Source organism: Thermobia domestica, chromosome 9 (genome assembly GCF_964235325.1).
Source record: "Thermobia domestica chromosome 9, izTheDome1.hap1.1, whole genome shotgun sequence".
Lineage (NCBI taxonomy): Eukaryota > Metazoa > Arthropoda > Insecta > Zygentoma > Lepismatidae > Thermobia > Thermobia domestica.
Window position 1 is genome coordinate 269,288,310 of NC_137462.1, and position 17,046 is coordinate 269,305,355.

Consider the following 17,046-nt stretch of genomic DNA (forward strand, 5'->3'; position numbering starts at 1 on the left):
TTGCCGGATCCGGACCTAGATCCGGATCTCGGATCCGAATCTCAGATCCGGATCCCGGATCCGGATCCGAAATTCGGATCTCGGATCTGGATCCGAAACTCGGATCTCGGATCTGGATCCGAAATTCGGATCTCGGATCTGGGTCCGGATCTCGGATCTGGATCCGAAACTCGGATCTCGGATCTGGATCCGAAATTCGAATCTCAGATCTTGATTCGTATCCAAACCTGCATCTGAGATAGTGATGATAAAATTGAATATCTAAAATTCGTCAAAACTTTTTTTCAGATTCACTAATATAGTAGGTTGCTGTGCTTTTAAATGTTTCCATAACACGTTTGTGCTACCTTTGTTCTTTATTTTATTTTAACCTTGCAATATTTTCATCGAAGCCTCTTTAGTAAAATATTTCCAAGTTTGCCTTCTTCCCATTTCAGAGTATACTGAATTGCCTGAAAACTGATGTAAATGGTAACAAATTCTTCTGTTTAGCTCCTCTTCGAAACTTAATGTTAACTTCACATTGAAAATATTTATTTTATTCTTAGAAAATAAACTTTCTTATTTTCTCATATACAAATGAAATATCTTTTAGATAGACCCTTCTAATCGCAGGAATACTGGACAAAACAAACTCTTTATTAATAGTAGTTTCTGACTTACTAGAGTCCAACCATCAACAAATGTAATAATGAATATCTTTCACTTCGAAGGTACAGCAAAAAATATAGACTGGTTGGCGTGGAACAACAGTAGATTTTTAAACATACACACGAGAATTTCAGAAGAGCGATATGGTTGTGTAGTATTATTAGTATTAATAAAAGTGTTCGTTGTATGACTTTATTACCTAACTTATGGCTTGCCCTTCTGAGGTCAGGAGTTTGTTGAAGGAGTAAATATAAAAGAGATTTGTTATTTTTTCTTCACCCTCCAGGTTTCTTTAATCATACATTGCAGGACGTAACCAAAACATATCTATGCATCGTATCATTGAAGCGTTTTGTTTTGTATATTAAAGTGTTCAAAAATATTTAACATATTCGCATTTGTTCATGTGATCTCAGGTTTAATTCTCGGTGGAACATACATGAGAAAATTGAAAGCTGAAAAAATATGAAAATAGTATTTAAAAGTCAGGAAATTGATATTAAAACTTTAGCTATCTATTGGGACTGTAAGGCTGTAGTTAAATTAACCCACACGTTTCGTGAAGATATATTACGTCGTTATTGTTTATTTACTATAAGCTACCAGATACATCCTCAGAGGCCACTTTACACTGTAGTAATCAACAGATGAAAACATTGGAAAAGGAATGGAAGGAAAGTCTCCAGAGCCTTAGATCAAGGTACTAACCTAGCATTTGCCCAGTATAACTGAGGAACAACCCTGGAAAATCCTCAGTCAGGATGGCTGGTCTCCGAAATCAAACCCGGTATTATCCAATTGCGAAGCAAGAATCCTAACAAGTAGCCTGAGCTCGCTCCGTATTATTATTATTATTATTTAATTAACGTGATGTTCTAAAATTAGTGCAAATTAAACCCCACTTTCTTTATTGCTGATGTTATAGTTAATAAGTCTACATGAGACATCAGTCCCCCATCAAGAAAGAATACTAGAACTGGAATTCAGGAAGCGGGGGTGAAGAGACTAATGAGGATGAGGAAACTATGTACGATGCCAAAACTGATAAATTATGACTTCATCACAGATATATTCACTTACGTCAATTAATATTTCTCTGATACAGGGCACTCTTACTTTCTATAGTGGCAGGAAAATGGCCCGCTCTTGTAAACGAACACACTAAGCATGTGCATATAGGCGCAATGTCCGTGCAAAAGAAGCATAGGTAAAACCAGAAAAAAATAGGGAAAGCAAGGGGAAGGTGATAAAACGCCATTCAGCTTTAAATAAAAAAAGCTAAAAATAACTAAACTTAGAGCTACGAAAGACGCGAGGCGAATTTTATCGAAAAGATTGTTTTTCCTTGTGATTAGTTGTGCTAACTATGAACATGAATTAAAAAGAAAACAAGTAGCTAGCTCTGAATTTCGCAAACTGGTTGAAAAGAAAATATTGGAAAAATTTAATAATAAAGAAGGCATTTATGATAATTAAAACAAACTAAATTCTTGGCACCCAGTCCCTTGGTTCCTACCAGCGGACTTACGTTCAAAGTGGGAAGGTGTAGTCAACGCATCGACACCCGAAGTCCCTAATGCCGGCTTTCTAGACTGGAGTTCGCTACCTCTTACTTAAGATAACTCCCCAATTGTCCTCACGATGCTGGGTCAACATCGAAATTGTTGAGTGCCTCTCCGGAAATTGAACCCATGACCACGGGCACTGAAGGCACGCGCTAACCACTGTTTTTTTATATATAAAAAGGTAACAGCTTTTTATCAGATTATTTAACCTGTTGAACGCTTTGCACGGATTACACTGTAACCATCACGACACCACACAGACATAGAAGTAAACTAGGACAGTTAAAAACACCTATGCCCGAAGTGGGATTTGAATCCAAGACATTCACAGTAAATGATCCACAGCCTAATGCCGCAGACCACTCGACTATGGCTGTCGGGTTTTATCGGCTAATCTGTAGTATATTTAAAGTAACTGATTATTTTAAAAGTTGCTCCTAAATACTGACAATCTAAGTCTTATGTATCAAATATTTCCTGCGATAATACCATACACTCTCCGTCTTCTATAGACGAAAAGCTATAGTTATCCATATTATTTAGTACAGAAATAAGTTCTGATTCTCTGATAGCTGCTGATGGTGATAGTCAAAGCTCACCGAAGCATGATTCCCAAAGCCAAACTGAGATATTGATGCTGCTGATACGGCTGAAAAGTCATTGTGGGTAAGTGAATTGCCCAGTTGTCAGGATGAAGGACGATGATGATGTGAAATGCGGGGCTGTCAGAGGTACTACTTATAATAATTGGATTTATAATTTTCTATGCTGTCGTAAACCCTCCTCAAGAAGATAACTGTTAATCTTAGCTTTGAAAATGTTACATAAAGAGTTTTATTGCTATCTTTAGGTTGCATATAAATCTCTTCATTCCGAAATTATCGGATTTATTTTAACACTTAACTTTCACATCTCTTCTGATTTACGAATTATCCCCTTAAGGTCAATTAGTGATATTTTAAATCATGTCGAACCAACTTTATACAGTATATGGTTAGTCTTGTTATATGGGAATAATTGAGACCAGAAGCAGTCTACAGGCTAAGTTCAAATGAATCTTGGCCGACCTCCTGATAAACCACGTGTTTCAGCAAGGTGAATTGCGGCAATCCGATACCCACATGAGGAAATCTTCCGGTTCAAGTGAAAGCTTCCATAAGAATCAGCACCCTAATCAGTGGAATGTGTCTTGCTAATTTTTCCCCAATGTGAAAGTACCTAACTTTATTGTTAAAAATGAAAAGGCCTTTATTTCAAACAAGTCGCCATTAGAGTTTTCATATTTGAACACAACACTCATGAAAAGTCATGTTAAAGCGCGACTTACCCCTGAAAAAGAATATTTATCTGTTTTTAGTTTCTCGTGTTCCCCAAACTACATGCGGAATTAGTGCATGTGCCTTCCGCTTGCATTACCTGGGTACAAACAGCTACGATCTTGGTACTAGCATATGTTTCGGTTTCCAGATCGCAAATATTTAATTTCAGCCTGATTCTATGAATCCGAAATTTCAAATCTAGATAAGGGGCACCAAAATTCATAGTTTATTCTCGGTGCTCATATTGTGATTTACTAAATAATTATTAAATCTAATTGTAAAATATACATTTGATATTTTGAGCAGAGTAAGCAAGATAAATATACGTAAAAACTAGTCAATACTTGTCTTAACTGTTTATATTTTCTTAACTGTCAATGAAATAGGCGTATTGAGGAATTTTAAATATTCGAGTTTTGTACTCCGGTTTCAAATATATATATATATATATATATATATATATATATATATATATATATATATATATATATATATATATATATATATATATATATATATATATGCATGTATTTCATCTCGGTCCTGCAACCGAGTGGACCTAGATTCGACATTGGAACTTTCATCCGGATCATTTTTCTTTTTTAAGTAAGCCAAGCATTTGATCTTTAGAGTAGAATGAAGGAAACAAATAGACTTGCCAATATTCGTCTTAATGTTCTATTCTCTTCTTCACTGTGAGGACTTCGTGAAATTACTTTCGGCGAATTTTAGATATTCAAGTTTATCATAAATTTGGGTGGGATGTGGGTTTGGATAAGAATCAAAATCTGAGATTCGGATTTCGGATCCAGATCTGAATTTCAAACCCAGATCCGAGATCCGAATCCAGATTCGAGATTAGAGATCCGGATACAGATCCGAGATTCGAGATCCGGACCCAGATCCGAAATCCAAGATCCGGATCCAGATCCGGATCCAGATCCGAAATCCGAGATCCAGATCCGAAATCCGAGATCCAGATCCGAGATCCGGATTCAGATCCGAAATCCGAGATCCGGATCCAGATCCGAAATCCGGATCCAGATCCGAGATCCGGATCCAAAGGATCCGGACCCAATCAGATCCGGATCTTCGGATCCGGCCAGATCCGGATCCGGCCATCCCTAGTTGGAAGCCCCGCAGGGGTTGTTTGAGTCCTGTTCTCGACATAAAATGGGCAAATTAAGGACTTGCACAATTTTTTCTGTATATTTTACAATCTTTGGATCCGAATAGTAAAAAAAACTGCACCCTTTATCAAACCTAAACATTAATATAAAAAAATATGCAGACTGATTACGTATAAAACTACAAATATAATGTTCTAATGCTAATAGTGGCAAAACTCATCCAAAAAAGTGCGTTATTTGCAAGTGAGAGGTCAGGGCATTATTTGAAATCACAGAGCCCTGAAATAGTTGTATAATGAGTTAGAGTATATACAGCACTTCTGTTATGAGTGATTAGTTGGTAGTTAATTCCATGATTAGTTTTATTTCTACCGTACATTAAGGAACCATCGGAAATCGAACCCATGACCACACAGACCAAAGGCGCACATGCTGAACCTAGACCAGCGAGGAGAGCTGACAGTTACTTGAACCGAACTTGACTTGTACAATAAGCAAAAAAAAAAAAAAAAAAAAAAAAAAAAGTTCTAAATTACAATTTTGATTATTTTTTTTCTATTTTTATTTAGTACATTAAGCCAAGGCCTCTAAAAAAAGAATATCGTATTATAATGTTTATTAGGTATTGAACTAAAATATGCAGCTAATATACAAAGTATTATGAACAGAACATAAAAAAAAAACAGTTCTTTTTATCTCTTGTAATGCGCTCTCACTATGTCTAATTAAGAACTAACAGTAGCTGCCCATCATGTGAAAACCCCATCTACCTTGATGCGGAATCTCAGACATCCCAGTTAATCCGGGACAGTCCCGGGTTCATATCATCTGCCCTAGTCTCGAATAATTTTTTGTGACACCAAAATGTCTCGGTTTCCCTTCATAAAATAAGTTAATATGATTCGTGCAATATTTTAAAATGTAATTGATACTTAAACTTAACTGATAGAAATAACAGTGGCTGATTCAGAAGAGGTCGCGAGGAGCTCTCCCTGAAGCGAATACATAACCCTTTTTACGTTATTTCAACCAGATGAGGCGGTAAAAGTTTTTTTTTTTTTTTTTTTTTTTTTTTGTCAATATATTAGACTTATAATCTTCTCTCAGTTTACTGTGAGTACTAGTTAATATTCCGAATTGTTATTTGCGTCCCCTTCGAACCTTCCATCCTTTTGCGCATGGATGAAGAACTGTTAACAATGTGTCCCATTGAAGAATCTAGAATAGGGTGTGTACCTCTTCAAGGAGAAATATAACTTTCTTGTATTATTTCCACAAGCAGCAAAAATACTTTTTAGTCAATATTCAGTACAAACTAGTTAATATCCTCAAGTGTAGCAGCGGGTAATTTTTTGTGCATCCTTTTAACCTACCATCCTTTTATGTAAGAATGAAAAGATATAAGCCTTCTAAGGTCGAAGGTTTAACTTAAAAAAAAAAAAAAAAAAAAAAAAAAAAAAAAAAAAAAACCAGAATTCTTCGAGATGTGATGATATGCCTCATCGTTCCTGGCAACAAGATGAACACAAAATTTTTAAGACAGACACATTAAAAAACTAATAATAATAAATAAAAGCCAGCGACTTCAAATTGAATTATAAATTACGGAAGTTTTCAACAAACTATAGAACGGAAGTAATAAGTTAGTATGATCGTTGCAAAAAAAAAAAAAAAATCAGTATGAGTTACCTCATTTCAAAGTGTGGTCTCACTCTTGTTTCAGCATGAATATGTAGCTAAAAACACTTTCTGCAAGCAACTGAACAGACTTTCTTCCAGGAAATTTTGTTCGGGGGCGAGGGGACTCCACTGGCAGTAGCGTACCCAGGAATTTATTTCGGGGGGGGTTCAAACTAAATATGAAGCTATTTTATATTAAAATTGCTAAAATTGCCCCTAAAATTAGGCTAAATTTTTAAAAAGTCGAAATTTCGGGGGGGGGGGGTCCGGACCCCCGTGTCCCCCCCCCCCTTCCGTACGTCCCTGTCCACTGGGACACTAGTTGCTAAAAGATGTATCCTACACAAGAGTAACAGGCAATCGGAGTTTAATTTACTTTAGTTCCGGAGAGGGAGGAGCAGGAATTGGTGAACTCCAGAGGACCTTCAGTTTGTGTGCCTGGAAAAGATACTGGACACCATTCCTTTTTCTTGTTCTTCATCTTATCAATGCCAGAAAGACAATATATATCATACACGATCGATAGAGCTTATCCGATTTCGACCAAATTTGGGTGGATATAGAACTTCACAAGCTAGGTACACGTACGAAATATTTTGGTGTGCAGTGCAGGGCTTTGATTCCTGAATTATTGGCCATCAAATTCACTATTCGACTTTCGACTATTCGACTATTCGGCTATGTGTCGAAACGCGCTCCCCGCCTTCTTATCAAGGAACGGTGGATTGAGCATTAAAATTATTAAACTGTGCAAGAAAACTATATTTATAATCAAGTGCGATAGTTCAATGCTTTTGAAGCGTACTCCCCCACCTATCGTCAGCGTTTTAGTGGGCTGAGCATCTTAAATAGTGGATTATTCCGGATTCACACACATTTCAATATTCTTGCGTGTCTTCATATATCGAGAAACAGAGCGTTGTTAGGAAGATACCCAAGGAACGATTCGAAAGGACTAAATGTGAGAGCGCATCCCGCATCCACGTGGACGACTGTGTGTCATCACTCACGGAACCAATTGTGGGTGATTATTTGTGATTCAATGACAGAACAGCGACGACCTCAAAGTGGATTGATCGGTCGAAGATTATTGTATCATAAACATATTTAAACAAGAGATTGAGCCACCTATTAATCGTGAATAATATACAAAAAGATTGAGCTCATTGATAGAGAATATCATTAAGTCGTGTAAAATTAGAAATAGTAAATTTTACATATTTGTAAGATCAATGTAATTTGTATAATTTATAGTTATTATTATATGTGTTACACATTATAAACTAGAATTTTATTTTCTTGCAAAGTCATCCCTAGCTTGCTGTTTATGTCGAGTTAATCTGTATACTCGTTTGCATATTTTACGGTATTTATATTCATATCTGCCGTCCTCAGCTTCGGTTGAGATTGAATGTAAGTATAGTAGGATCGGTTTTCGTTGTGACATGGTCAGGGGCGGATCCAGGACCGACTTCTGGGGGGGTGGCGGTGGGTTGTAATACTGCTACTTAGAGCTACTTTTAATTGCTCCAAACTCTGGGATAGGTTTTATTTATATATACATAAAATAAAAGAAAAGTTTCCTCTTCTGGGGAGCGCTCGCCCCGATCGCCCCCCTGGATCCGCCATTGGGCATAGCTAGGCAAACGAGAGAGGGATATATAAAGAAAAAAAGAGAGATGAAACAAGTCGTACATTCGTCATAGTTAAAGAGTCAAGCCATAAAGAAAGAAAGAAAGAAAAAAAAACGATTCCAGTACAGAATTAATCCAATCTTGACAAAATTTGTTACGGTAATAGAACTCGTGTAATTTAGCAAGTTTTCGAATTATATATGGTATGGTAAACAGACCATTCATCCTCGACTTATTAATCACCAAATTTGGATTACTACTTAATGAAATAAAGAAATTTCGCTAAATACGATCGACAAAACCCAATTCAATCTTGACGAAATTAGGTATGGTGGTAAAGGTTGACGAGCTTTGTACACATTCGAGCTTTGTACACATACTATGGTGCACAGATGTTTAGTTTCCAAGATATTGGCCATCGAAGTTGGGTTTGAGTGCAGCGAAATTTCACTGAAACGTGCAACGATGCCTTGTTAAGGATAATGGTCCGGTACGTAAGATACCATTTTTTCGTGGCCAGACCTGTACATTTATGTTATTTGTACATTTATGCTGTTAAGATATTATAATAAGCAGGGGCGCCATAAATTATAGACGTGATTTTGAGATATATAACTAAGAAATTATAAGTATTAAGAAAAAACATTAACAAAAATAGTTTTTAATTTCTTGCAGCAATCATCGTAGTAAGTTTTGCTGGTTACTGAAGCTAGTTTTATCGAACTGGAAACCTTATATCTAATTATGTACACTTATGTCCAAATTAGTGTTGTAAAAAAACGGTTTTTTTTTCTGTGAAGTTTTTTTTCAATAAAAAACATCGTTCTTTTTCATGTTTTTTTTCAAATGTCTGTTTTTTTTCTGGCAGCTATTATTTATTGATTTATCTTGAAAATTATTGAAATAATCAATAGAACTTGAATCGAAGCCCTCGTAAATTACAAATCGTTTGTTTCCTTGTACCTATACGAGCAAAATCGTGTGATTATTCCATTCGGACCCAGATCATTTTTGGCGTTTTCCTACTTTGTCAATTAGTGACTTATTGCTCAAAAACCACTTACCCTATTGATATAGTTAAGACCTTGTTTTTTAGAAAAGGAATGTGGCTATTTTTTGGTGTACATTACATTGCAGTGTTGCGAGTGGGTGGGAAATTACTGAGGGAAATGTAGGGGTGAAAATTTACAAAAAATCCCTAACCGAATTTCAAGATTTTTGTATCTAGCACCACTGATGCCATATGGGTCTAAGTCACCTAAAAAAAATTCTTTGGTGCGTTGACAAGGTACAGTGAAAATCTAAAGTCGCTGGCTTCCATTCAAAGAGAGAAAGAAAAAAATCTCTGTTTCCATACACATGAAATGTTGACACTTTTTACGCCTCAGAAGCAAAAACCAACAGATATGCCGGGGCTACAGCTTCTCTAATTATCCTATTGAAACTTTTTATGGTGCGTTCTGTAGGCTAAAGAGAAGGCTTTCAGGTAGTGGTACATTTGTTGCAACGTAGCGAGCAAGAGGGAAATAATAGAGGGGAAAGGGAAATTTGCCAATTTTTTTTTACTTAAAATCAGGAATTAATTGTTTTGGCTGGAAACACTGTCATAAAACAGACGTAAAGTATCTGAAAGTAAACCTTCGTACCCCAAGAATACTTCCTACAAGTATCATGGCGATATCTAACAAAGTAAGCATGATTTTTTTTAAAAAAAAATCTCATTCTACCTCAGAAATTCACAATTTTCTTAACATTTACAGAACATAGTTTATTATAAGCCTTAACTGTACTTCCCCTAATTATTCTACCGAAACTTTTTATGGTGTGCTGTGTAGGCCAAGAACGAGGCTTTCAGACAGTGGTACGTTTGTTCGAATGTAGCCAACAAGAGGGAAATAATAGAGACAAAAAGGGATTTTTTCACAAGATTTCTCCCTAAAATCGGAAATTAAAATTTTCTGTAGCTGGCAACAGTGCTAGCAGACACACACAAACTATCTTAAAAGAAGCTTTGGTATCCCTATAATATACCCTCAAGTATTGTGACAATATCTAATAAAGTAAGCAGGTCATTAAAAAATATTTCAGTCTACCTAAAAAAAAATCACAGTTATCTTTCCACTTAGAGAACAAGATCTACTGTAAACCTTAACTGTACTTCCCCTAACTATCCTATTGAAACTTTCTATAGTGCGTTGTGAAGGGTAAAGACAAGACTTTCAGACACTGGCACTTTTGTTCCTATGTAGCCAACAAGAGGGATATAATAGACAAAACACGTAACTTTCCCCTAACATATTGAATTAAAATTTTCCGTAGGTGGCAACACTGCTACCAGACAGACGAAAACTATCTTAAAATAAACACTGGTACATTACTAATATATCCTACAAGTATCATGGCGATATTTAAGAAACAATGCTTTTAATTACCAAAAATATATTTCGATGAAGAGAAAAGTAGGGGAAAATCAAGAGTTAGAACCTTAATCCGAATTTTTCGTGCTTCCCCTAATTACCCCACTGTAACGATATGTACGCGAGTTTGTTCAGTAAGAACAAATGTTCGACTGACGTAAGTTGACTTGCATTCCGACGTATAGGTACGGTTTATAACAAAAATTTCGAATTTTTTGCCCAAATTTAAGGAGATTTTAATTTCCGTAGTTGGCAACACTGCGCGCAAGCCCGTCCAATTGATGTCAACAATTAGGTATCCATCAGACGTATCTACCTGACAAGTCTTAAGGAGGTCTCTCTACAACGAATGAAGCTACAGGGGAAAAGTAATAAAGAAAATTCGAAAATTCTCGAATTTTTGACTGGGTGAAATTTGAGAGGGAAATTCGACACACAGAAGAAAAAGAAACTAAAATGATAAACTATGGACCAACCATATTTGGCAAGAAATATATATATACCGATATCTTAATTAGTGACCATACAGGAGCGGATTAAAAAATTGACATATCCGTATGTGCCACTTTGGCCACCTGGGTCCGAAAGGGTTACGAGTGTACATTTAATTACATTTTTTGACTACTAACTTGTGTTGTTGTATTAATTATAGTCTTGACTAATAATAATATCGTTGTTGTAAACAATCACAATCTCTCCTTTTTACATCTTAGTTCCAATACTGATGCTGAGAAATGCAGGGTGTTTCAAAATGAATATCGGGGAATTAAGTCTTCGCAGTACTTATTACATTTTACGCACAATTATAAACAATACATCAAATAAAAGAACACCTCAAACAGTTTTTGCTTCAAGTGTTCGATGTGAGCTTCATTCGTCACATGGCACACATAGAGTCAATAGGTGAGAAAGGCCCATAAACTTTCCGCCATATGGCACAAAACATTCAATTCACACAGACGGTTGCACTGTAACTACAGATTCAGTCTTTGCAAAGTTAAAACACACAAAGCTTTCTGGTCTCTAGTCTCCCTCTTTGCTACTTGCTCTTTCTAACGGCAGACAGAGGAAACAATGCATGGCATGCGTGTGTACAAAACTGTTTGAGTTGCTCTTTTATTTGATAATACTTATAATTGTAAGTTAATTGTAATAGATACTACAAAGTTTCAAAACCCTAATATTTATTTTGAAACACCCTGCATTACTTCAAATTATGTCATCCTATATTCATGTCTTGTATGTACACTCATGTCCAAGATTATTATTGTATGTCTATAAATATGTTGTTGTAGGAATATAATTTGATAACGAATCCGCCTGGTATTTCTTATAATATTAGTATGTGTATAATCGGCAAAGACATGTATGTGCCAAATTTCATGTCAAAACAGCAGTAAATAAGAACAATAAAACAAAAATAAAACTTTCTTTCCATTTAGCAACAGTTTCTTTTACTCTTTCTCATTTTCGTATTTATAATTCTTTTCCTTTGAAATTTACAACAAATATACATTTTCCGATTATACACGTAATATTAAAAGTACCCTACAAAATCATTATCAAATAATATTCTTACAAGAAGACAGTTATAGATATGCGACAATCATTGTGGACATGCATGTACATATCATCGGGCCGACCCCAGGCAATTTGTCGCCCGCGCAATGACGTAATTTGCCGCCTAAATCTTTCTCCAGAAAGAACAAATCTTAAAAGTCACGATTTTAAGTATGCTACTCCAGCATGAACAACGAAAGGGAGGGAAACTACACTCGCACTCAGAAAGGCTTAAATACTTACTACAAATACAATATTGTTGTGTCTGTTTTTTTCTTTAAATATTAATCTATTATGTTAGTGAAAGATAAAGCAAATAAATCTAAAAGATGGTAATCCTTTTTATAGAATTCAATATCGAGTTTCAATCTCAACATATCAGTTTGCAATTATAGTGCAACTAGCTCTTTTACCTTTATTTCTTGATTTTCCTTCTACATCTGTTATTTTTTTTTAAAAATTGTTTCCACCTTCCATGATAACAATCTTATTTGCGACAAAGACAAGAGAAGCTTTCATATCAGAACTTTGATAACTAACCAAAGGGGACAGGCATTCGAGAATTGAGTTCCTGCATTTGACAACAATCAAGCATTATTCTGGGATTTATTTTACCATTTGCTTTAGCACTGATCATGTTACTTAAACTAATGCGACCTAAACATAATTTATGAATGTAGTATTCAAATAGAAGGTCAGCTTAGTCAGTGGTGCCCACCCCCTCATGTCCATGACGCACCCCCCCTCAATTGTCTATCCGTAGGTGTTCTTCCATGAAAAAAATCTTTTCGATTAATTTTTACACACCCTCAAGCATATTTATATAGATTTTTAATCCCCCCAAATATTTCAATGACGCAATTTGCGTCATAGTCCCCCTGGCTTAGTAAATTTAGCTACCATGATCATGAAGTCTATCTCCAACAAGAAATATTTATTTTAAATAAAACACTTATGACAGATATTGCCCCCCAGTGCAAATGCACGTGTTGCACATATGGTAGAGCCAGCAATGCATATCATATATTTAGTCGACAAATTATTTATATGATATTCAGAAAATATTAGTAGGCAAATTAGTATTAGTTTTTACCTTTAGACAAGTTATTTGCATTTTATACTGTTCGTGATATTACTTTCGTACTTATTAAAGGCCTACTTTCACGAAAAAAAAAAAAAAAAAAAAAAACAAATGTTCATTTATACTTTTATTTCTTCGTTGATATTGGTGAAACAGTACAGAAACACGGAATATTAGTAGGTACGCTACTCATATAAATTGTAAAATATGTGTACCGTATCAGTATCTAGTGTTTAATTTATGTTGCATTTTATGGTAATTACACCTACATAAAAATACTTCAGACTTAAATGACGTAAGATACGTTACAAATGACTATTTGAAAAAAAACGAAATTTAGAAAAAAAACCGAGAGGCAATGTTTTTTTTCTAAAAAAAAACGTACATTTCTGAAAAAAAAACGAACGGTTTTTTTTCTATTTACAACACTAGTCCAAATTGTCGCATGTCTATAAATATGTTGTAGGAATATAATTTGATATTGAATTTGCCCGGTATTTCTTACAATGTTAGTACGTGTACAATCGTCAAAGACATGTATGTGGCAAATTTCATGTTAAAAGAACAGTAAATAAGAACAATAAAACAAAAATAAAACTTTCTTGTCCATTTAGCAACATTATGTTTTCTTCGCCCTAATTTTCGTATTTATTATTATTTTCCTATGAAATTCGCCACAAATATACATTTTCCGATTATACACATAGTATCAGTATTAAAAGTGGCCTGCGAAATCACTATCAAATTATATTCTTACAAGAAGAGAGTTATAGATATGCGACAATCACTTTGGACATGAGTGTACATAGGTTGCAAACGCGATAGATGGAATTTATCCGATCTTAGCTAAATTCGCCATGATGGTAGACTTTCATGAGCTTACTATGTATATGAAATGGTATGTTGTGCAGTTCTTTTGTTTTCTAGTTATTTACCACTGAAGTACAGTTTAGATTTACTTTAGTCCAAACCCCAAGTTTGATAGTGAATTACTCAAGAATCAAATACCTGCACACCACGGTACTTGACACACATATTAAGCTTGTTAAGGTCTACCAACATTTGAAATTTAATCAAGTGAGGACCTTTAGTTCCCGAGTTATGGATTACAAACCTGTTACGGGAAGTAAGTCTAGCGTGTGTTTCTAAACAAGATTTGCTATTAAAAAAAAAAAAAAAAAATCAATGATGGATGACCTTTTTCTGCTACAGGGAAATTTTACTAGTTTTCAGAACATAAGTTATGAAGAAACATGAAACGAGATCCATGTGAAATGCAAATACTTCCTTTTACTTTTTAAAATGTATAAAAATACAACTAATTTCCATTCCATTTCTTAACTTCGATCTTGATACGTGTAAAGATACAATCCATTTACAGAATGTATAGTGTATTCAAAATAATTTTTGGGGCCGCGGTGGTTTAGTGTTTGAGCGTCCACCTATGGTGCATGGGGTCCTGAATTCGATCCCAGCCCGCGCCAAGTAAACTTTGTGGTGGGCAAACACCGTGTGCGTGGGTTTTCTCGGGGTTCTCCCACTTTCGTCGTTCCACCATTTCATTCACTTCTCACAATCACTGTCTCCTTTAGCCTAACCGGCATAACAGTGGGGCTTAAATTTAAAGATTTCATTTCATTTTTTCAAAATATTTTTTTCTTTACAGAGTATATAACGGAACTGGGTGTATCTGTTAACAAACGACAAGTTATCAAAAGGGGGCCAAATAAATGGATTTGTTATAACGTAGAATTGTTAAGTGTAGGGGATATCGGAACTTACTATTCCGAGTTCAACTTAGGATATTCTATAAGCAGGTGTTCTAAACATATGACGATATCCGTGATTATCTCAGAAATAAATGAGTCGTTTTTGCTTAAAATGTTTGCTGATTTCTTTAAAGAAAGGTTTTATGTGGAACCTTTAAAATGTATACTCTGTTGTGTAGATATTTTATACATATTCCAGTATATTGGCAATACTCTCTGTGATCGCCAGATCTATCTGGATAAAACTTTTACATATTTGTTCATAATAAAGCAAAGAATGTTTTACGCATAACATCTCCAAATTTTAGAAAATGTCTAATATTAAGATAATATATTTTATGCAATTTCCTGTTAGAAATAATTAGATGCATAACCGTAAAATATCTTTTCTTCTAAATTTGCTATGCTTCCTTATGTTGTATGACTGTTCTTAAATTATTCTCTCTTTTAAAGGTTACTACTTTAAGTCATTTTATAAATTTTCTCCTTTTACCTTCTCGTATATGATGGTAATTTTCTTATATTAAAAAAAAATGCAGTAAGTGAACGAAATATACTTTAATTTCAAACATGAGCGTCGCGGATGAAGCGAATAGAGGTTACACAGAGATTTCTTCATCTATTTTTCGGGAAGTTCTTCCTGGCGTGCTTATAATAATAATAATAATAATAATAATAATAATAATAATAATAATAATAATAATAATAATAATAATAATAATAATAATAATAATAATATCACGAAGAAGAAAAAGTAATATTGCAAAATACCTGTTCACTAAGCTTGTGTGTCAAGTCTAACATGTTAGATTCCCAGCACGAATCAACCGCCTCCTTTACGCTGAGAGAGAAAAAAGATTTTTCATCTTGAAAATCCGGAGAGGCGAAATTTAGCAGGATTCTGTATGACACACAAGATTTTCTGTACCAGGCTGCGTCCAAGTTTGTTGATTAGTCAGGACTAATCTGTACAGCCTAAAATAGACGGAAATCTTGTATGTCTTCTGTTAGTACGTGCAGATAAAGGAAAAAGTCGTCGTTATCTACTTTGATAAAGATTATCTCTGGTTCTCTGTACAGACACTCCACATTCCAGAAAATCTGCAAACAGAAGACGGATATTCTAGGTTTGCAATTCTCCTACCGTGACAGGTGCAGCGCCAGGAAAGCTGCCTGTACGCGGAATCTACAGATTTTCCCTCTAACTAACTATCTAACTCTATGGACTAAGGAACTCGGAGGTTCAATGCCACGTTCACAAAAACTCTCCATTGACTTCCGTCCTTAGCCTATTGGATCCAGTTTCTACTTTGTGTTCCTATTTCTGCGAGATCCATCTTAATATTGTTCTCCTCGTACCTAGGTCTTCCTAATGCTCGTTTTGCGGTTGGTCTTCCAGTTAAAATTTTGAAACTGTTCCTACTTTCTTCCATCCTGGCTACATGACCTGCCTACGTGAGCCTCCTAGACTTGATAACCCTAGCAATGTTGGGTAAACCGTACAAATTATGTAGTTCCTCGTTATGTAGTTTCCGCCATTCCCCATTCTCGTTCCTCATGGGTCCGAATATTCGTCTCAGGATCTTGTTCTCAAATACTTTCAGCCTATGTTCTTCCCTTAGAGTAAGCGACCATGTTTCGCAACCATACAGAACAACAGGCATGATTATCGTTTTATATTTTTTAAGCTTTGACAAGAGATTTTGAACTAAATAACACGAATTTCCTGTTTTTAGTCGACATTTAATTTCTTCGTGAATATGATTTTCGCCTGTTAATATTGATTCTAGATATTTGAAAGTATCCACTTTATCAAAAGAATTATTTAATATTTTAACGCATCCATAATTTGCTGTATTCCGGTCCCGACTCACTTCCATGTATTTAGTTTTCTCTGCATTTACTTCTAAACCCATGTCCCTGCAAGCGTTTAATAAGACCTCTGCATTTCTTTCTATTGTTCTTATCATCGCCTATTAAATTTACATCAGCATCTGCTACCAGGTAGTGATTAGTGTCACAATCAGCTCCTCTAAACGACCGGACATCAATTGTTTTCTTCTATCTACTAAAACCTGATCTATTTGATTATGTGTTTTTCCGTCGGATGAGGTCCAAATATATTTATGAACGTCGCGATGTGGAAATTTTGTACTCTTCACGATAAGGTTTTTGGATGTTACGAAGTTGACGAGTCTAACACCGTTATCATTACTTTCCTTACGCAGACTTTGGTCCCT

At 35.2% G+C, this 17,046-nt stretch overlaps 1 protein-coding gene across 1 annotated transcript in view; it reads right to left on the minus strand.

Moving 5' to 3' along the window:
* The window catches only part of LOC145660693 (uncharacterized), a 56,612-nt gene extending 40,880 nt beyond the window's left edge, over positions 1-15,732 (minus strand). Inside the window, exon 1 of the mRNA XM_081726042.1 lies at positions 15,578-15,732. The gene's annotated coding sequence lies outside the window, so the exon portion shown is untranslated. The remainder of the gene's footprint in view (positions 1-15,577) is intronic.
* Between the last annotated feature and the right edge of the window lie 1,314 nt (positions 15,733-17,046).